The 22,243-nt window shown below is 42.5% G+C and overlaps 2 pseudogenes; one reads left to right on the top strand and one right to left on the bottom strand.

Moving 5' to 3' along the window:
- The first annotated feature begins 5,326 nt into the window (after window positions 1–5,326).
- LOC121790656 lies at window positions 5,327–6,723 on the top strand (annotated as a pseudogene).
- A 301-nt stretch (window positions 6,724–7,024) lies between these two features.
- On the bottom strand, window positions 7,025–16,163 carry LOC121790658 (annotated as a pseudogene).
- Between the last annotated feature and the right edge of the window lie 6,080 nt (window positions 16,164–22,243).

Here is a 22,243-nt window from a genome sequence, read left to right on the forward strand (position 1 = left end):
CCGAACTAGATCTGGCCGAAGAAAGAAGAGAATTGGCCTGCATAAAAGCAGCCAAGTACAAGGAGCAAGTAGCCCGGTATTATAACCAAAGGGTGAAAAAGCTGCAATTTCAAGTGGGAGATCTCGTCTTGAGAAACCAACGAGTAAGCCGAGCAGAAAAGCTGGGCAACTCGAACCAACATGGGAGGTCCATATCGGGTGTCAGAAGTCCTCGGCAAAGGGTCTTATAAATTGACTCACATGTCAGGAGAACAAGCACCCCGAACATGGTACATTTCCAACCTCATGAAGTTCCATTTGTAAGAGACAGTCCGGTCAGTCAGTCTTGTGTCTAGTTCGGTCCTAGGGGTATGTGCTTTCTTTGTTTTTTACTTGCGTTTTGTTTGTCTATGTGCGTTGTTTGTCTATGTGCGTTTTGTCTGTCTATGTGCGTGTCGTCTCTTACAAATGTTACTGAGGTATCTTGTTCTTCAAAGGCTGATCCCCTTTTTAGAACATATATAAGCCAACGATTGTGAGTCCAAGCTTCTAAAGAGGATACAAGACCACAATTCGGCTTAAGAAACAAGCAGTTCGTCTGAAACGAACTGCAACAATAAGCCAACGATTGTGAGTCCAAGCTTCTGAAGAAGATACAAGACCACAATTCGGCTTAAAAAACAAGCAGTTCGTCTGAAACGAACTGCAACAAATGGATAGTCCGATCCACGCGATAAAACTCGCCGAATTAGGACAAGGGAAAGTCCGATCCACGCGATAAAACTCGCCGAATTAGGACAAGGGAAAGTCCGATCCAAGCGATAAAACTCGCCAAATTAGGACACAAGCTTAGTCCGGTCAAAGATGTTTATTTCATCAGACCAAAGACGAGTCCGGTCAAAGATGTTTATTTCATCAGACCAAGGACCAAGTCCGGTCAAAGAAGTTTACTTCATAAGACCGAGGACAAGTACGATGAAATTTTTTCGCTAAGCTGTAAATACACAGTGTTAGAAGCGAAAACAAAATTTCATTTTTCAAATCTTGTTCGGCACACAACTCCGCTACCCTACGAGATGGCGTTACGCTATTACAAAGGACTATTCTACTGTCCAGGGTTGCTAAAGTTGAGCCATCTATTCACAAAATCCTCGTGAAGCTGAGTTCGGGCGTTCCGGGCAGCTGCAGAATAAGCAGGTCGACGAGATGCTCTAATCGACCTGCCACCTCTTCTGAGCCCGGGAAGCCCTAGCACCTCGGCGGCGAAGACTCTTCACGAAGCATTTGCCGATCTTGCTCACTCATAACCACAGCTCCTCTGCGAACTTCAGTCCGTCCTCGACTTGACGTCTCTGGTTGTCCGAGTTCGTTGCTGACTTGGAGTAGGGTTTGAGCAAGTGAATCAGAGGTTTGAGCTGGAGTACTAGCATCTGTTGGCGGGAAATGCCTGAGGAATCTCTCAATTGAGGGACGCCGGGAAAGAACTATGTCGTACCGAGAAGCCCAGCGCCGCAATGATTTCACGACTTGTTGGCAAGCCGAGCTCTCCAGCGCATTGTTCCTCCGGAGTACATGATATTCCTCCCACAGTTCGTCAACTCGTTCCTGAACTTCAGAGATGGTCATTCCCCCACGCCTGCAGATGAAATCCTCATACGCAGTCCTCTCAGCGACGGCAGTGTTCAGCTCGGCCTCCAGATCCTTCTTTTCGGACTCTAAGTCCTTATTATCGGCCTCCAGCTTCATTGAACGAGCCAAGAGTTCGTCATTCTTCGTCTGATCGGCTATAGCTCTTTTCTCAGCTTCGTCTAAAGCCGAAGAGTACAGCCGCTTCCAGTGAAGTACCTCCAGCTCCTTGAGAGTTAAGAATACAAGCAGCTACGTCAGTTCGGCATTTCAGCTTACCGAGCAGGTAGTAAACCACAACAGGAGTAAGAGAGTACGAAAAGCTATACGAAGACACAAGGGTAGACAGAAGAATTTTTTTCATACATAAGGAAAAATTTTTTTACACAAGGAGGGCTTCAAGCCATCTTACAAGAAGGAAGAAACTAAACTAGGAGAAGGGAGACGAAATCATACTCCGCCAGCTTCGTCTCCGGCTCCTCGTGAGGTTCAGCTTCCTTCTCCTTGTCTGCCTCAGCTTCAGCCTCGGCCTCCCTGCTCCCCCCAGCCTGCTCGGTGCCCCCATCACCGATCAGCAGCACCTCTTGCTCGGCCTGCTCATCACCGACCAGCTGCTCATGCTGCTCGGTCTCACCCTCTCCATGGAAAATTGGAGCGGGTGAAACTGACCCTATGGAGGCAAAGATAGCCTCCATGTTCTCATCGCGGTCAGCTCGGCAACTACGAACTTGGTCTGCAGAAAGCAGGACCGAGGACGAAGCAAGCTCCTCAAGCACCGGCAGACTCTGGAGCCGAGCTGCTATCTCCCGGCCGTACAGCGGCAGGACGACTTCAGGCCCCTGCTCGGCTTTATCGGTCATCAGTTTCAGAAGATCACCGACAAAGGCCGAGAATTGGTTGCTCAGAAAGAGTTCTCCGCGAAAGCACGGAGACCCTCTCCTTGGGCAACCACGGCGGCAGCATCCCTCCGCTTCGTCTGCTCTCGCTGGATGATGAGCTGGTTTTTGGCAAACTGAGCTTCATCCTGGGCCGAGATCCTAGCAGCTCTGGCCTTCTCAAAGTTGGCCTCAGCCTGTTCGGCCCGATGACAAGCAGCCGCCAACTTCCTCTGCATCTCAGCATAGTCATTGGACGCTTTGGAGAGTTCGACGGCGACGAGCTTGGAGAGCATATCGTTCCTCTGAAAATGGATAAAGAAAAAAGTCAACAGAGGGCACCAAAAATACAGGAAAGAAGCAAAGCCAAAGAATCAAGAAGACAATTCACCTCGGCGAAGTCCGTGGGCCATGCAAAAGGCTCACAGACATTTTCCGAAGGGGGCCCCATGACGATGTCTCTCTCCGACACTCTTAGGGGCTTCTGGGCCTTCCCCTTCCCCTTTGCCGAAGTCGACTCCGGCTTCTTCGGATCCGAAGAGGTTTTTTGCCTCTTCGGAGTCCTCTCGGCATCAGACGCCGAGCTGGTGGTTTTCGGCCTCTCCGGCTCCTTGGACTCCGAAGATTTGCGGCTCAGCTTATTCAATATATTCACTACCGAAAAACAAGGAAACAAGGTTAGTTTTCGCCGCTAAAGCAGTAAGGCATAAAAAAGAAATCCTCACCCTCAGTCTCTTCGTCCGAAGACGAGATATTGAACACGAGGTCGCCCTTGACGAGCTCAGTTTCCGAGTATTGTTTCCTAATCATAGGAATCTTATTGAGCTCGCCCTCGAGCTCGGCCAACGGTTCTAACCGAGGTTGGGGAATCACGGACTTCGGCCCTCTCCAAGGAAAGCCCGGAGCCGAAGTCCTATTATAAAAAAGAAAACGGTTTTGCCATTTCGGCCACTTGGTTTTGCAGAAGGCCCTAAAAGGCTGTAAGGGATCAAGTAAAACCAAGATCCCTTCCTTTTAAACTGGAAAAAATTAAGGATTGCCCGCAGAGACAGATCCTTATCTAGCCTACGGAGTTCGGCAGCAAAAGCCGACAAGTGCCTCCAAGAATTCGGAGTCACCTGACCTAAAGGGAGTTGAAAAAAATCAAGAAGCTCTACAAAAGGTGGGGGAAGAGGGAAACGAAGCCCGCATTCTAAGCAGGCTTCGTAAACGGTGGCATAACCCTCCGGCGGGTCGTTAGCCCTATGATCATCGTCGGGAACCACCGCCTTCCCCCCGGGAAGAAGATATTTTTCGTGTAGAGATATCACGGTGTCCTTACTCAAGATACTGTGAAAACACTCTACGGTCTTCTCCCCGGATTCTTTCCGGCTAGAAGACCCCTTACCCCCTTTCCTACCGCTACCTGACTCAGAAGAAGAAGAAGACATAGTTCTTACTCTTTGAAAGTTTGAAGAAATTCTGAAGAAATTCTTGAAAGCGGAAGGAAATTTTTACGCAAAAGAGAGAGATTGCAGAAGAAGCAATAGCAAAAGTGTTCAACTGATGAAGAAAGGATGTATTTATCAGATTCGGAGAAGATTTCAAAATCATCGCACCGTTTCGAATCCCACCTTTTCAGGATTCAACGGCCGGATTTTACTGTCGCATTTAATGCAGTCACGCGCAAGGCACGTCCCCTGACGTCAGCCTCCCCCGTACCTTTATCCAGAATGCCGAAGTGACTCGCTTCGCCGAAGTGATTCACTTCGCTTTTCGGGGGGGTAGTGATGGGGTACGTACTAAACAAGCCCAATAGCAGTGACGGCCCATCAGCCCAAAGCCCAAGGAAGAGTATCAGTTCGGCATTACCAAAGAGTTCGGCCCCAGCCTACAGCTCGGTAAAAGCCAACCAATCAGTTCGGCATTACCAAAGAGTTCGGCCCCAGCCTACAGCTCGGTAAAAGCCGACCAATCAAGCTCTACTCTCAGATCGGCAAAAGCTGCTCGGCAATAGTTCAGCAGTTCGGTCTCAGTATTCGACCGAACTGGAAGATAGTCAACTCATGCAAGATAGTGGACCAAGTACAGAGATAGTGGACTCATGCAGGATCTCATGCAAGATAGTGGACCCATGCAGGATCTCCATGACCTCCACGACATCCACAACCATCATTAGTGGTGATGCAAGCCACGATCTTAGTTCAATGTATAAATAGAACTTAGATCAGATAGAAAAGGGTTAAGTTCTAAAGAAGTTCTCTAGAGATCAAATATCAAATAGCAAGTCTGTATTGTAAGCTGTAGAAAACAGATCAAGCAATACAACTCTGCCCTCTTTTCTTCCCGTGGACGTAGATTTACCTCAGTAAATCGAACCACTTAAATCTCTGTGTCGTGATCTGTATTTTCCAGCATTCATCACCATCAAAAATTCGCCAAACCATCACCACCTAACAGCCCTTACTTATTTAAAGAGTAATCAAATGAAGCTTGCCCTGTATAACTAACTAATCACTCGAATTTCTACAACTTCCCCTTAAGAAGTACTAGTAGTACGTACTACTACTATTTGTTTAATTCAAGTTCATCTTACACAAGTAGAAATAGTGGTAAAGCATGTCCAGCTCATTGCAGAGCACAAGAAGACACGCCACTTAACTTAGTTACCTTCCCTCCTTAAATTAATCACCTTTTGACTAACAATGCCATCTTCATTCACAAGCCTTTTAATTTTATTTTATTTTGCTCATTAAGATATGCATGGATTTTGAAGTGGCACACGATCTTAGATGTAGCCATCTCAACCAATTAGGCCTCTTTAAATACCACCCAGAAATTCCTTATCAAACATCTGCAAGGAAACCATGAGTATCAAAAACATCTCAAGTTTTACTATCATCTACATTTTCCTCGTTACCGTTGCAAATGCACAGCCTTTGGTTCCTGCACTCCTCATATTTGGGACTCAGTTGTTGATGTAGGCAACAACAACAATCTTCAAACCATTCTCAAAGCCAATTTCCCGCCTTACGGGCGAGACTTCATCAAACACAAACCAACCGGTAGATTCTGTAACGGGAAGCTTGCTTCCGACTACACTGGTAAACAATTTCCATAACCACCTAAATCAACTACTTTTGTCAACAGCTGCTTTTCCTACTAACAATGCAGCTGAGAACCTCGGGTTTACCTCGTATCCTACGGCCTACCTCAGCAAGCAAGCCAATGGGAAGCATCTCCTGATTGGGGCTAACTTTGCCTCTGGCTCATTAGGCTACTACGACACCACAGCAAAAATCTATGTAAGCATAGTGAATAATTTGCATGGTCTATTGATGTAAAAGGAAAAAACAATCTGACTTCATCGAGTTTTTGATCTCCTACGTAGGAAACGATCCCATTAAGCAAACAGGTGGAGCTATACAAAGAATACCAGAAGAAGCTCACAACACTCGTGGGACAATCCAATGCTACAACCATCATAAATGGATCGATACATTTCCTTAGCAGTGGAAGCAGTGATTTTGTTCAGAACTACTACATTAATCCTCTTTTATACGAAAAGTACACTCCACTTCAATTCATAGACATTCTCTTGCAGTCTTACACCAAATTTGTGCAGGTTTTCAATTTCTGATGCTTGAAACACACAGATCTAGCCATACACATGAGATAATAAATAAACTGTGCTTATGAATTTAGGAGTTGTACAATTTGGGAGCAAGAAAGATTGGAGTGACAACATTGCCCCCACTTGGATGTGTGCCTGCAGTTATCACCATATTTGGCGAGGACAGTAACGAATGTGTCGAAAAGTTCAATAAAGTGGCAGTTTCATTCAACAAAAAGCTCAACTCCACTTCCAGAAACTGCAGACCAAGCTATCTGGTCTTAATCTTGTAGTTTTGGATATCTACCAGCCTCTTCATGACCTTGTCAGGCGCCCTACTGATTACGGTGAGCACTTGTAGGGGCTAGTCGCATTTATAAAACTGAAACACAAGATCTAATACTATTCTTTGAACATGTGGAGAAAAGAAAATTAGTGTTTTATAATATATTTTCAGGTTTCTTTGAATCAAGAAAGGCATGGTGTGGGACAGGGTTGGTGGAGACATCTATACTGTGCAATGCAGAGTCGGTTGGAACATGTAGGAATGCAAGTGAATATGTTTTCTGGGATGGCTTTCACCCCACTCATGCTGCTAACAAGATTTTGTCTGATGATTTGCTGACTGCTGGCCTCTCTCTCATCTCCTAATTTGAGACATATTTTTTTATTTCAAGACTGTTTTTCTAAGTTGGCAGTTTCAATCCGGTCTGTTGTATTGGTCGTAAGTATTGTGTGATGTTCATGTATAAATAATACTACTACTGGGAGTGTAATCTGTTTTAATCTACATTTATTTGGTGTTTGATGCAATATTTCTTCATAACCACCAGTAATAGTAATTTAATTTTTAGGGACTAGTAATGTATCATAACTTGTGCTACTCATTTGCATATAATACATAATTAAACTGTACACTATTTTGCATTCAACATGATACTGATCTGAAATATGTGTTTGTGAAGTTAACCTCCACGCTTTATAGATGTGTGAGAAAATGTGAACATCACGTAGCAGCAATGGTGGGCAACAAGCCATTGTAGCGAAGAAACGCATCTGGTGTTGGTTCGCGACCTCGAAACTCCAGGAAGACCTGATAGATTTAGTGTTAGGTTGTTGAAGGATATTAGGACTTAGAAGAGATAAATGGTCCAATTATGTGGAGGCAGCATGCATAAGTAGAGAGTTTCCCAGTAAAAACTAATGAAACCATTTGTTCAAATACCTCATTTGGGGCCTTCCCACCTCCAAGGGCAAGAATGGTTTCACGAAATTTACTGCCCATTTCTCTAAGAGACTGTCACAACACACATTATGGAGCTTATCAGACATGGTGTGAGGTGTCCGTATGTATTCATGCAGAATATGATAAATACCTTTCAGAACTTAAAGACAGAAGATTGCCATAAATTAAGCACCTGGCATATTTAGCTACTATATATGTATGGAATACTTCACCTGATCATTGTCCAACCCAGCCTCCTCAAATGCGGAGAAAGCATCCGCGGATAATACCTCTGCCCACTGGACACAAAAACATTTGATTGGAAGAGAGTGAGAGATGTTTCAATCTGATTTTATTATTTAAGTACCTAGCACTTATCCTGTAATTGTTAATAGGGCCGGACTATTGCCAAAATACCACTTAAAACATCCACAAATGAATCCAATTACCTGATAACTGTAATATCCTGCTGCGTATTTATCTGGAAATTGAAACTTCAATGAGAATAAATTTCTGTAAACAATAAGATGTTAAGGCCGTATCAGACACAAACAAAAACAAGCATACTAACCTGCAAAGATATGACTGAAACTACAAAGAAATCTGTCTTCTGGCAGCAACGGAATAGGATGAGTCCTCTTACCAATTTCTTGATCCACGTCATATATAGATTCAAGTCCACCTGGAACATAGGTTGAGTGTAGTTCCAAATCCACAGAAGCATAACGCAGCTGCAGATCCCACACCATGTCAAGTTATTGATTAAAATGCAAAGGTGCAACAACACAAACACACTCTTTACCTGACGAAGCAGTAGGGTACCTGCCCTAAATGTCCTTGCCCGAAGAATTCTTAAGCATGTGTTTTCTGGTAGAGGTTTCTCCACTTTCATAATGCTTGGCGATGCCCAATATGGTTTCCCTGAAAATAAAACATTAACTTTGTATTGATAGGTCATAGATATAGACGAACTAATTAGAAGTGTCCATGATGGCTCATAGATAAGGAAGAAGGGAGAAGTGTTTCACCTCTGGTAACACCAGTTCTCCATAAATAGAGAAGGGATCTCCACAGCATCCCATTCTATCCCTTGATTGCCGGACACTAAGCCTTCATCTTGTTTGGTCAGCAAAAGCTGAAGTGCATGGCCAAACTCATGGAATACTGCCTCAACCTAATTGACTGAGCGGTTAATCAACATGTCGAGAAAATGTGACCCTCTAAATGGGATCTAAACTACAAGAGGCCTAGCAGTCATTGTACCTCGCGTATGGTCATGAGACTTGGCTTATCCTTTGTTGGTGGAGTAAGATTGCAAACAATATTTGTAATTGGAACCGGGGACGGGTATTGTCACTTGAACATACACTACTCCTACCAACAACCAAATCAGCCCATGCACCGCCACGTTTCTCTGAGGGACGAGAGTATGGATCAAAGTAAAAGTACGCAATGGGAGCATTTGAAGAATCTTTCACTTGGTAGAAGCTGACATCTTTATTCCAGACCTTTCAAATTGCAATGCATAAAATGTTCTGCCTCCATAAGTAGAAAGCAAGTTCAAGAGTTTTTAGAAGTTTTACCGGAGCTGTGCCATTAGCCGGTTCAATGTCTACCCCAAATAGCTTCTTTGTCAGGTTGAATAGCCCTTCCATTACCTTTGGCAATGGGAAATAATGGCGCAGCTCTTCCTGCACAAGTTGAGAGATTGAAGGAAATAGAAACAAAGATCTAACTACTTGATTTATTCACATTTAACCATTGTACGTGAAACATATCCCGCCTCGGAAGTTAAGTAGGCTTGAAATCTTAAGGTAAATTTGACAGAAATGTGGAGGAGAAGCCAACCTCATCGAAGTCATATCTTGATTCTCGAAGCCTTTCACTCCAGAAGTTAATATCCCATTGATTCAAATCATTTGCCTCTTGAGCACCTTTCTCTCTAGCATAATCTCGTAGCTCTTCCAAGTCTAAAGAATTGTATCAAACCAATCAGGAAAAAGTGCTTGTTGCAAAACATGACAAGCTGAATCTACTCACCTTGAATGGCAGAACCCCAAGAAGCCTCATGAAGCTTGTATATAAGATCCTTTGCTTTATCAACAGTGGCCATTTTCATCTCTAAACTCACCTAATATTTGAATTCTGTTTCAGTCTTTCTCGAGAAAATAACAGCAAAATGGGTCAAGCAAGCATTCTAGCTACATCAGTACCTCAGCATAGTTCTTGAGCCCAAGAAGTTTTGCTTTCTCCAATCTGAGTTCCAGAACACGTTCAATAATAGGTGTGTTATTCAGAGGTCCATCTGACGCACGAGTCACATATGCACGGAAAATTTCCTCTCTCAGTGATCTGTTGCAAGCATGTTGCAGCATAGATCGATAAATTGGGCCATCCAACGTGATTATCCAAGGACCATCTTCAGCTGTGGCATTCTCATATCCCTAATATTTAAAGAATCACAAGTATGAAATGCAATCAAACTATAGCAAAATCTGCTAAAACTTGGAACTCTTATGATACCTTGTCAGTGGCGGTCTTTGCAGTTATACTAAGGGTGGTCACAGGCAAGCCTTCTATTTCCCTTTTATCTGTAATAACTTTTTCAAAATTTTTTGTAGCATCTAGAATGTTCTCTTCAAAATTTTGAGCAAGTTTCTCCAGCTCCTGAAGGTCACAGTGCAATGAATTAGATGAGTAGAACCTCAATTATCATATTCTCTGACAAATATGACAAAAAAAAAAGAAGATAAAATCCTATTTTCTTTTTATAAGAAAGCACCTGCTCTATTTCATTGAAACGTTCTCTACTGGTATCTTCGAGAGAAACTCCAAACAAAACTGCTTCTTTCAACTTCACTGCATAAAATAGAGCTAATAATGAATCAAGGTAGGTTCAAATGCAAAACAGCACTAGCTAGGTTCAAGACTCATCATTCAAAGAATGCCCCAAACAAGCTCACAGTCGACTACTCGTTTGCGTGCATCGCTCAGATTTTCCCAATCTGGAGAGTCTTTGATGGCCTTGAAGGCCTTGTATATGAGCTTGCTCTGTCTTAATTTCAGCTGGAACCCAACCTTCTTTGGCTGCAAATGATATGAACATAAGGGCCCGTTTTATTGCTTGTTGTGAAAAAGATGGATTGGATTAATTACTTGGATAATTTTGGCTTTAACCAAGGTTGAAGCTATCCACATTTGGGAGTTTTATAGCAATTGAAAAGAGATGGATTGGGCTAAATATTTGGTTAACCCATTTCGGTTGTTTGGTCTCGTCGGCCCAACTGAGGAGTATGAACATTGAATTTACCTTTGTGTCCTCAAAGTTGTGTAAAGTGTGCCTTCATCCCTTTCCCAAATATACACTTCGAATTCAGCCCTAAAGTGAATCCCGCCACTCCAATTACTCTTCCCGCCCCAGACCTTGCTCCATTATATAATGAGTGGTGTTTGCCCTAAATGAAACAACCGCCATTCCCACGAATTCCAAGCGTTTCTACGCTAATCCTTCCCGTGCATTGAACATGCGAGCTCTCAGCGATCCGGTGGAAGCATCTGGATGTCAGACAACAATGGAGGTGTGGGAACTTATAATATTTGTTGTTGTTTATTTAGAAATCGGTGTGTGTCGTTTCCATTGGACTGAATATGTTCGTATATGCAAATGTATGTTACATTCCAATCAGGTTTCCCCACAAGTTGGCGGAAGCAGGGGAAGTCGGACCGGACTCGTCGTAGCTGGACTGAAGCAGAGGAGATGTGCCTCATGGCTAGCTTAAAGGAATTGGTGTCTCTAGGCTGGAAATCCGACAACGGATTTCGTAATGGCTACCAACAAAAGCTCGAAGACTCTCTACGCCTTGCGTTTCCCAGGTGCGACATCAAAGCAAATCCACATATATCTTCAAAAATCCATACTTGGAAGAAAATCTATGGTGCTCTGTCATTGGTCTTGGGCCGTAGTGGAGTCGGATTTAATCTGAATGGGGACTATAAGATCGATTGTAATGAGGAGCAGTGGGAGCAAATTATCAAGGTTGGTTACAAATGTGTTTGTGCTCCTCTATATCACGTCTACTTTTTCATTAATTTGCAACTTTATGTTTTAGACATTATTCACCGAGCAATACCTGATGTTTGTAGGCTGACAGTGGTGCACGCTTTCTGCGAAACAAGCCGTGGCCCTACTACGACGATTGGACGATCGTGTTTGGTAAGGACCGAGCGAATGGAGAGTCTTCCAAAGACACTGATGCTGCTGTTGAACAGCTGCATGTCCAGCCCCTCCCTTCTGACATCAACGGAGACGAGTACCACGTTAGCTTCGACAGCTCATTCGAGCAGTCGAAGGAGAACGACCACACCTCCCCTGCAACTAATTATGACAGCGCATTCAGCTCAGCGAAGGACGGAGCCCCTCAAGCGCGCAACAAGAACAAACGTAAGTCGAGGGATGATTTTGATGACTTGGTGCAAGTGATTTCGAAGATGCATGAAGCTACCAACGACAGGCTCGAACATCTTGCCAAGCGAATTGGGTATGAATTTGATCTGACTAAGGCTCGACAGGAAGTGTTTGAACTAGTGGGTGGCATCTCGGGACTGACACTCGGCCAAATCTTTGATGCATCTGACTTCATTCTGGAGAAGGTTGAGAAGCTTGACTTCTTTATGAGCCTCCCTCCAATGGAAAACAAGCTTATGTGTACCGGGCGTTGGAGAAGGTTGTCGTCATTTAAGGATCCTAACAACTCGTCCACGTACCCTACTTATTATTGCAGTATGTAGTTGCTCTCTGTTCCTGATGTATATATGCAGTTGGGTAGGAAAAGTTGGAGATGGTAGTCTCATCTTTTGCGGTAGGTGGCAGGGGTTTTTGTATATAGTAGTATGAATGTATGGGTTTGAACTAAAAAGTGTAAGGGTGGTGGCTTTTGTATGAATGTATCAGTAGTTATGGTATCAGTAGTAGTTATTTCTACTCCCCTATCAGCAAGTGATATTTCATGCATCAATGTGAAATGCAAATTATGAAGTAGATAGTAAAAACATTACTGATATTCACCAAACTTTGCCATAATAGGCACTACAACAGCAGTAGACGAGATGCCACCAGTTCTCACACATTTGTTAAGTTTAAGCATACAATAACTGATTCTTTCATGAAAGTCTTAAGAAAAGTCCAAGTAAACCCCAAAACTTAATGGTTTCATGATGCATCATCATTCAAAGCGGAACCAGGCATAACATTAGACCACCAATCAAAGTTCAAAGGTAACATAGAATTGTACCTCGTCAACGTCGATTAACTGAAAGGTGCACCGCGTACCTGCGCGGATACAGTTATCGGTCAAGAATCGCTTCCACCCACGTTTAGTGCGAATCTTGCCATTCTTGTTGCGAAGCACCATCTGCCAAGTCTGCTCCTCCCCCGTAAAATATGCCCCAACCCACTCCGATGATATCATAGTCATATGTTTCTTACAGAAACCCCTTGGAAAGTTCTGCAATTGCAAAAATTATGGAATGCCAATTGGAGTTGAGTAATCATTCAATTGGGTTTCAAACGAAGATATTGCATTTGCAAATAATAATACCAATTGGAGTTGAGTAATCATTCAATTGGGTTTCAAACGAAGATATTGCATTTGCAAATAATAATACCAATTGCAATTACAGAGGCATTCGTGTACACATAAAATGTAACAGTCGCATAGCAATTACAGAGGCCTCCATAGGAATTACAGAGGCCTCCACATACAAATAAAGCAAGCTTGATTTAACATTGGAATTTGAGAGGATTCCTAACTTTCACACCGCAATTGACAGATACCTCCACACCAATTACAGAGGCCTCCTTATGCACATAAATTTTGCAAAATTTTACATAGCCCTTTCAGAGTATTCATACATTCCACATAGCAATTACAAAGGCCACCATATACACACAAATCAATCAAAATTTCTACAATAGTTTGGACATACCTTGAACCACTTCCACCTGTTATCGTTGCAGTCTTCGGCCACTGGATCAGGAACAACAAGAAACGACCGATGAAGCCGAAGCACCGCCCGTAGCACAGCATTAACATACTTAGAAACTGTGAAGCCGGACCTCAAGAAGTCAAATTTAACTATTCTGTTCTTTTTGTGGTGTGCAAGAACTGACAAGAACATGGCAACTTGTTCTTCTATCTTCACATATTTACCGTCGACCAACTCCCCTGTTTGGCGTAGAAGAAAGCACAATCGTCCAAATGTGTTTCGATCCATACGAAGATTATCAAAACATGCAATATCTGATACTCCCTTAAGTCGATTTAGGTGCCTCACTTGTGCAGGAATTCGATTCTGACGACCAAATGGAGCCCGGCTTAGCAGAGTACTCACCCGCACACTCCGTCGGTTCCTTCTCAGGTACAACAAAATAGCAATGATTACATCAAATTGTAGGATTTGGACCATTTCTTCCACTTGCTGAAGCGTGGCGATGCTTTTTATAATCCTGTTCGCCATAGCCCTCGAGAAGGTTTGAATCCCCTAGCCTGCAACTCGCAGAACAGAACCATCAATTTCGCCGGCTACACTGAATATTCATACAAAACGAAATTGCGACCAGTCAATAATTACGAAATGCTTACAAATTTGTTCGAATCTTGCCGGATATGCTTACCAACTGGTTCGAATCTTGTCGAACTTTGTAACAAATTTGTAAGATAATACCGATTGTGGCCCAACTTATGAGTCTCCCGCCGGAAATCGCCTCCTTACTCTCCAAGTTTGGAAATTGCAGATTGGAGGGGCACGGTTGCCATTTTGTGTCCTTAATCCAGATGGAGGCCCAGACTAGGGTTTCAAGTCCATAACAAAGTGGTGGACTATTTTTACCCCTTTTTCCAAACCCAACAGTTAAAAATACCGGGTCATACCAATTAAACCCGGATCCTTAGGAAAGCAGAACAAATGTATCAAACGATGGATTGTGGTGGGACCCTCACACCTTACCCTGGGTTTATGCAGCAATAAAACGGGTCCTAAGGAAAAAAGAAGGAAAAAGTCACCAAAACAAACCAAGAATCACATACTTGAACTAGTTGAATTGCAGCCCTGAGCTGAGGGCAATCCTTGACAGAGTTGAGATGATTCACAATCCCCCAAACAACTGATAACCTATCTATAATCTTCTCGAGAGGCACAACCAGTCCTGGCCATGTCGGCTCCACTGTTTTCTCCAATTCATCCAAATCCTTCTCCTAAAATTTTAGGTCAACGCACAATCCAAAAAATGTGAATCGTGTACTGGGTCAGATATGGGCAAAATTCCAAAAAGGGACGTTATGGCAAAATGTATCCGCCATTTGGACCCTGAAAAAAAAAATTTCCAGCCATGGTATAGACGCCAGAGCTTCTCGCGTGTCTTAAAAGTATAGACGCATATTCCTCTCGCGTGTTAAAAGGAAGAGACGCGTCTTCCTCTCGCGTGTATTAAAGAAGAGATGCGTCTTCCTCTCGCGTGTTTAAAGCAAACACGCGACACGCTCTCGCGTGTCTCCTTGCTCCACAAAATCACTCCAGACGGCAGAACATACGACATTACGCGAAGAAGAGAAGAAAATCGGCGAAAATTCTGCCCACCAGCCAAATTCGAAGCCTAGTCCGCTAATTAGCTCTCCCATTCCAATTTGAAGTGTTGTTAGGTAACTTTCAACCCTTATTTTCGTTTTTATTGGTATATTTTAGGTGGGGTTATAATAGTTAGGGTTCATGGGGTAGAAATCATTTTGTTGAATTTGGTGTTGAATTATTCAATTTGGTTGAATTCAACATACTTAGATAAATATTGAACAAAATTAAAATCGAAAATTCAATACCAAGTTCAATGTCATAAACCATAAATCTATAACTAACTAACATATAGCAATGATAATTGAAATTAATAGTCAATAATTACCTAACACCAATTAAAATAGGAATTAGAGCAACAAAATCATGGATTCACTTCGATTTTCGCCGGCAAGAAACGTTGGCCGTCGCTGAGAGTGAGAGATTGAGCGAGCTGGAAGTGAATTCGCGAGTGGAAAGTGAGGTCTCTGCCGTTTGGGCTGGAATTTGTGTCTACCCGAAACACGAGAGAGCGTGTCGCGTGTTTAGTTAAACACGCGATAGCCTGATGCGTGTTTAGTTAAAACACGCAAGAGCTTCAAGCGTGTTTAGTTAAACACGCGAGAGCTTCTCGCGTCTATACCATGTCTGGAAACTTTGTTTTTCAGGGTCCAAATGGCGGATACATTTTTGCATGGCGTCCTTTCTTGGAATTTTCTCGTCAGATATGAGAATTGACCAAAACATGAAGTCTTGGAGCAACTCACGAGTTCGATCAGCAAGGTTTCAATTGCGGGGCAGATGTGATTTGGCTCTATCACATCGTACGGCGGGAAAATGAAGTCTTGGAGCAATGGATTCTCACCTGCTGCCATCGAAGATAGTTTGATGAAGCAAAATTTGAAGGTGAGTCAATGAAATTGAGGATAGATATTGATCAACCCGGATTCCAAAATAGCACTCCTACTACTATAGTTTAAGTTGATTAATTTTGAAAGAGGCGCCGGCTTTGACTGTTATTTCATCATTCAGTTGGATATTGGATATTGGATATTGGATATACTGTGTTTTTATTGTTATTGACAAGTGGAAACCTTTTTCGCCACAGCCACAACAAAACCATTTCCAACCACCACTTACAGTCTCTCTCTCACTAAAACATCTCTCTACCAATATACACACAGCTACAGACTTCTCGTGAATCTAGACTTTGATTGGATTTTTGCGTGGATATATAGCTATATACACGGATGTAGCGTCGCAATCTCAATCTCAATATACACGGATGTTGTATCCTATCGATCAGTAATAGAGCACTAGAATAATTATGAAGAACAAGATAAACCCTAGTTGAGGTGCTAGGGGGCGATTTCCGCCAGAATCGGGGAATGAGAACAAGTAATTAACTTTATTTCTCAATGAATGAAAATACGATAGAATTCTATTATATAGAATTCTAAACCCTAACATATGTCTTGCTAATCAAGAAACATAATTAAAATAAAAGATTACAAAAGATATAGAGAATAAATAAAGATAACTAACTAAAATAGAAGATATGCTAAATAAATAAAATCAAGAAGATATGTTGGAGGTTTTGCGCGAGATATGCTTGACGAGATTCACAAGATCGAGGACCCTATCAACTCTCCTGCCGTTGAAAAGCACCTTGCCCTCAAGGTGGGTAATGAAATAAGAACATGTGTGACTCGTCCAAGATGGAAGTATTCTCAAAATCTCCAGGGTCAAAAATACGAATTCGGCTGTCTCCACCAAATCTAGGAGTAGCAAAGCTCCATTCGTCATCCCCAAGATAGGACACTGTAATAGCCGGGACTAAGATCTCGAGAATTTTCGAAACAAATACTAGAAGTGTTATACAATTAATGAATGCATAATTTTATTTCTTGAATAAAAGAAATAGTACAAATTTCAGAAAAGAATTAAAGCTAATGAATTTTCCAATGTCATTTAATCTCAAACTAACAATTTCACAATCCTTGTCGACACAAAAAAAAAATATAAACCGAGCTACACTATTACAATTCGAGTCCCTAGCATCTATATCGACCTCCATCGCCGAACCGTCTCGGCAAAGCAGCGACGAGTCCGAGAAGCCACGAGAGAGGGCAGCCCCGTAGCAGCCGCAGCTCTTGCCAAAGCACACAAAAAAAGAGAATTAGTTGCATAAATTAAAGACAACTAAAAGAGGTATTTAAAAGGAGAATGTGTAGCCTTACCTTTTCAAAAATGAGGAAGTGTTTGGGCTAAAAGGAGCAATTCCAGCCGGCACCTTCTTCCAGCACCTGCAGGGGCTCAGGGAGACTGTGTTGGACAGCTTGTACTCCCTTCCTGCCTGCCATTGTCAAGAAATCCCCTAGCAAATCCCTGCCATTCTTTGTGCACCTGCAAAAAGGAGATAACTTATGAATGAGCCAAGGTACCATACAGCACAGAACAGCCACTACCATGAAACACTAGAAATTGTTTACAAAAGGGGCTCAGGGTACAGTGTTCTGCAGAGCTGCAAGAGAGCAGCCAGCTGCCTAAGCTTTTTTTCAGTCAAGTACAACAACCATTGTGCAGCTTTCAGTTACAAGCTGTGCATAAATATGCCACACCCCTCGGTTCTATCTTTCCTTCCACCACCACAAAATTTGCTCAGCCTCATATCAGTTTGAGCAGCAAGGAAACGAGTTAAGGAGAAAGAGGGAGAACCGAGGCAGTGAGGAATCGAGCAAGAGTAAGAGTAGCTCCTCTTCAGTCACAAGAGGTAAATCCTCAACACCCTTTGTGCATCTTTTTACGCAAACACAGTAGGTAGCACAGAATAAGAACTTAGAAGGACATAGAAATCATGCTTAGATCTCTTAGCCCTTCAATAAACATGATAGGAAATAGCTAACAAGATGATACCACAGTATAGCCTCATTACTACAAGCTTCGTTGGATTTAAGAAACAATTACCACAAGCTCAACCCCTCCATGAGATTCAATCCTCCATAACAGAATCTAAGAAAATCCCCAATGCTAAGTCACAGAAACATAGGAATTTGCCGGCTCCTTTTCACACCACTAAAAGGAATAAAGAAGAAACTTAGCTTTGGGAGGGGTTGGCGACGGAGGAGCTGCTGGGCAGCTGGACCGTCGGGGTTCGGCCCGATGCTCGGCGGAGGAGCATTTGCTGCTGAAACCATGGGGCATCGCCGCAGCGTCGGCTAGGGGGCAGAGGGTCTACCCGACGGCGTTTCGCGAACACGGTGGTGGTGACAGCTCGCAGCAAGCCGGAAGTTGAGAGGGGTGGGCAGGAGATGGCGACGGCGTAGAGGGAAACGCCGGCGACGGAAGGCGAGAGATGAGAGGAAGGGGGCTAGGGTTCCCGATTTCTTTTTCTTCTTCTTTTGTTTGTGAATTGGGGGAGAATGAGGAAGAATGGGGAATGGGGGCCGATGCATTGGAGGAATAAGGAGGTTTGGGCTTGATTTCTTTGGGCCTGATAATTAATTAAAAAAAGGGGATGGGCCTGTAAATAGAAATAAATGGAGAGAGGAGTATAGTTTGGGCCACTTTATTTCTTTTGTTTTGGGCCTGAATTAATTAAGGGGAAAAGACCAATCATTTAAACTGGACCGAGATTCAATCGACGAGCTTGAAAATAAATTTGTGTCAGGAAGGAATTGAGTTAAGGAATTGGGCTTGGAGCTTAATTAATTTAGTTTCCTAAGCTGCGGAAGAAGAGGATTTATGAGCCGTGATGAAATAGTTTTCGATAAAATAATTAAAGCGGACTTTAATAGTCACAGTTTTAATTAAAGAATTTAGATCTCTAATTTTTGAAAGAAAGAGATAAAATAAAATAGCACACGCTTAGGCATGCATTCATGCAAGATAAGCATTTTCTTTAAAAAGCCTAATTTAAGTATATTCAACTTTGTAAAGGAACGTCGTCACTCGACGCGTAATCCCAGGACAGAAAAGCACCCGTTTTTGCAAGAGTTAAGCAATTGAGGTGGGGTTTCTCTTCCTTCTTTTAAAGCATGCTTTATGTGAAAATATGATTATTTGAATGAGTTGTCATGCCATGTTTTGTTTTATGATTGCCTATCTGTTGGCTATGCCAACCCAGTTAAATCGAATTCGGGTCCCAGTAGGTCAGTAAATCCTACTCGGACTAGTGTACACATAGGGACCGTGAGCTAGCGCTAGGTTGGCCGGTCCGTGGGTCGTGAGCTAGCGCCAGGTTGGCCGGCCCAGTGGTCGTGGAATGTGGCCACATTCCCGATTCACGCAACTGATATGGCATATCATCAGAAGTTTAAGAGACTGCAGTCTATTTTCAGAAAGAAATAACAGATTTTAGTGACCGGGATAGATTTTCAGTAAAACCCCGCGTTCACTCAGCTTGGCTGACAACTAAAAGAAAATATTTTCGGCATGAGCCCACTGAGTGCATCAAGTACTCAGCCCTGCATTTTGTTTTCCTTAATGTGCAGGTTGATTGTTGTCAAAGCCGAGGAGGTGTTGGGACAGAAGACCAAATAAGTAGGAAGGTAGCGGGTGTAGTGTGTCTTCATACATACTACATCTGTCTTGGTACTCTTCCGTTGCGCAAATTCAGAACATTCATTTAACAAAGACAATTTCTCATAACTACTCTGATTCAGCATGATTTGTACCCTCAACACACTTCAGACAATGTTTCTTTTGATTTAAGCATCTTATGATGAGTTGAGACAGTTTCAGTATGTTTTAGTCGCGGTAAAGCTACACTTTCTTTGACTAGGGAGATGTGGTCGTGACAGAGTGGTATCAGAGCACTTTTCTTTCGCTCTGAAAGAACCTTCCTTCTAAGCCTCAGTCCAGAAAAGATAGTACTAGGCTAGAAGATGAACAGAATGTTAAGTACAAGATCCCAACACCTCAGCTCGACACGATCAACTGCAGCAGAAACAGGGGTCGACGCCCGCTCGTCCAGAAAAGAAAATTTTTAAAGAAAGAAAAATATTTTTTTAAGAATGAAAATGAATTTCATGGGATTTTCAAAAAAAGGAATTTTCACAGCCCTTTATGGGAACGAAAATGTTTATTTGAGATTTTTGCAAGATGCAACGTGATAGCTGATACTTTGCATGAGATATGCTTAAAGTATCTGTGACTTATGAGCTTGACATGAATGTATAAGTGTCATGTGGACTATATATGCGAACCTAGAGTGCTTTAGAGAAGTACCTTAGGTGGGACATATAGGACCAAGTACTAGCAGAACGAGAATTTTTACCGCCTTCCAGGGTGATGAGACCAATTAACACCCATCAGTTTGGGTAAGCTTCTAATTCCAAGGAATTATGAGAAAGAAAAGACGAACCAGAAAGTACTATTGTACTACTTATAGATAGCAAGTAAAGGAAGTCCATTCCTTTAAGCACAAAGATAGTATACATAAATATATGTATACTAGAGGATAAACCAAGAAGTTCCTAGTGTCTTTACAAAGACCAAGTCATAATGAAAATAGTGTACTTTCAAGCCTGTTCGGGAGATGCATCCCTACACGGAAAGAGGTCGTACCCAAGATCTAGTAAAGTGATCCAATCTGGCGTAACAGGCCCCAGCATGTTGTGAAGCACGATGGAGAATGTAATGTCCTACAAGAATCAGCGTTCAAAGTTATCAAGAACGATAGGAAAGTATGACCACCAGTTGCGGTTATCAGTTAAACAGCACAAGAAACCCCATCTTGGGATGTATGGTTTCCTAGAACGCGTTATTCAAGTCAGAGCTCCACAAGAACAAACAAAGAAGTGTCACATAACTAGAACCGATGATTATAATCAATAGTACTTACTTGGATTCCCAATGAGGTCCCTTCTAAGAGTCCTTTCAATGGACAGTACCCCGTCTATTCAGACTTTAGCTTGACTCGCAAATAACATGTCAGTAGTCCTTCTTTCTATGCGAGATTTGACTCACTTCCAGTTTATGGACTGCAGTCCTTTGACTCACCGTTCATAAAGAGTAAAGTTTTGACTGTGTAAGCTCCGGTCACATACGTTAAATTCTACAGTTATTCATATCTATGACCTTCAGAATAAGCTTATTCTTCAGACATCGTCTATCGAGACTGCTGACTGACTCACGTTTTGCAAGTAGTACGCCACTTTCATTCTCTCACGAAAGCGGTGACCCAGTTTCAGTTCCCAAATTTGGGATACTTTTATGTTTCAGGCATCGTTATTTGTTATTGTCTCCCTTGAGCCACAATATAGGGAATCCATATCGTGATTTCTTGGACTCGTGCAATGAAATTTCATTCTTATGATGCTTACAGTTCTGACCCCCAGAATGGTCGCGCCTTTTAAGTATTTTCTCAAGCGCATTTCATATTGTGTTGGAACTCTTGTTCACCTCCCTATTTTGAAACCGTGTTGTAGCCATATTTTCCCTACAGAGGTGAAATTATTCTATCTCAGTTCGAAGTTAAGGCAAGCATATTGCACTTTTCCCTAACGAGCTTGCCTAGCTGATTTTTCTGGAAAATCATTTCAGTGTATTGCCTTGTTAAACCTATGAAATCATTGAAGTGATTTTGTTCTCCCATATCAAGATGCCTTTGAAGCATGATCAATGTTCCTTCATTGCAACCGCCTACGTTTCTAAATTTTTCACGATTGATCATCTTAGGCGATGACATGTTTGAACCACTGTCCTTGATGCCCAGATCCTTTCAGTTTAATTGGACAACTGTATTGTCCTATTTTGCAGCTTACTATGGGAATTTACAGTTAATTCATTTCCATCCAGTTTTCATGACCTATCTCATGATTATTTCTAGCTCCCACCAGGGGTGAGCCTCAGCTTCTATGAGTTTGCCTGGAACCAGTTGAACTACGTAGTTCTTTGAATGAACTCAATACTTACCTTCAAGGTCGATTATCGACGAAAATTCATATAAGTTGAACAAGAGATGTTATTCTAGTCCAGTTGGGTATTCAGTAGCCCTTCAAATTTTCAGTCATACTCTCTTGTGTGAATAATAATCCAAGTTAAGACTATTAGATTAATCATCGAGTTATTGATACGAGGCTAGCAGAAAAAGGCATGGTCTCAGTTTCTTTCAGATACGCATAATAAATACGTCCCCATGGAGACACGTGCAGGAAATGATGCACCAACCAGAAGCGTCGCATAACCGACAGCAAAGCGTTAAATACTTCGAATCTACGTACCGCTTGTGACCAGCAGGTGGAAGATCGAATATTTTGTTGTATAGAGAAGCAACTAGCCTTGAGTAGAGAAATATCAAGGAATATTTGTGGATTAAATGATGTCCGAAGACGTAAAAGA

Source organism: Salvia splendens, unplaced genomic scaffold, assembly GCF_004379255.2.
Source record: "Salvia splendens isolate huo1 unplaced genomic scaffold, SspV2 ctg572, whole genome shotgun sequence".
NCBI classification, from domain to species: Eukaryota; Viridiplantae; Streptophyta; class Magnoliopsida; order Lamiales; family Lamiaceae; genus Salvia; species Salvia splendens.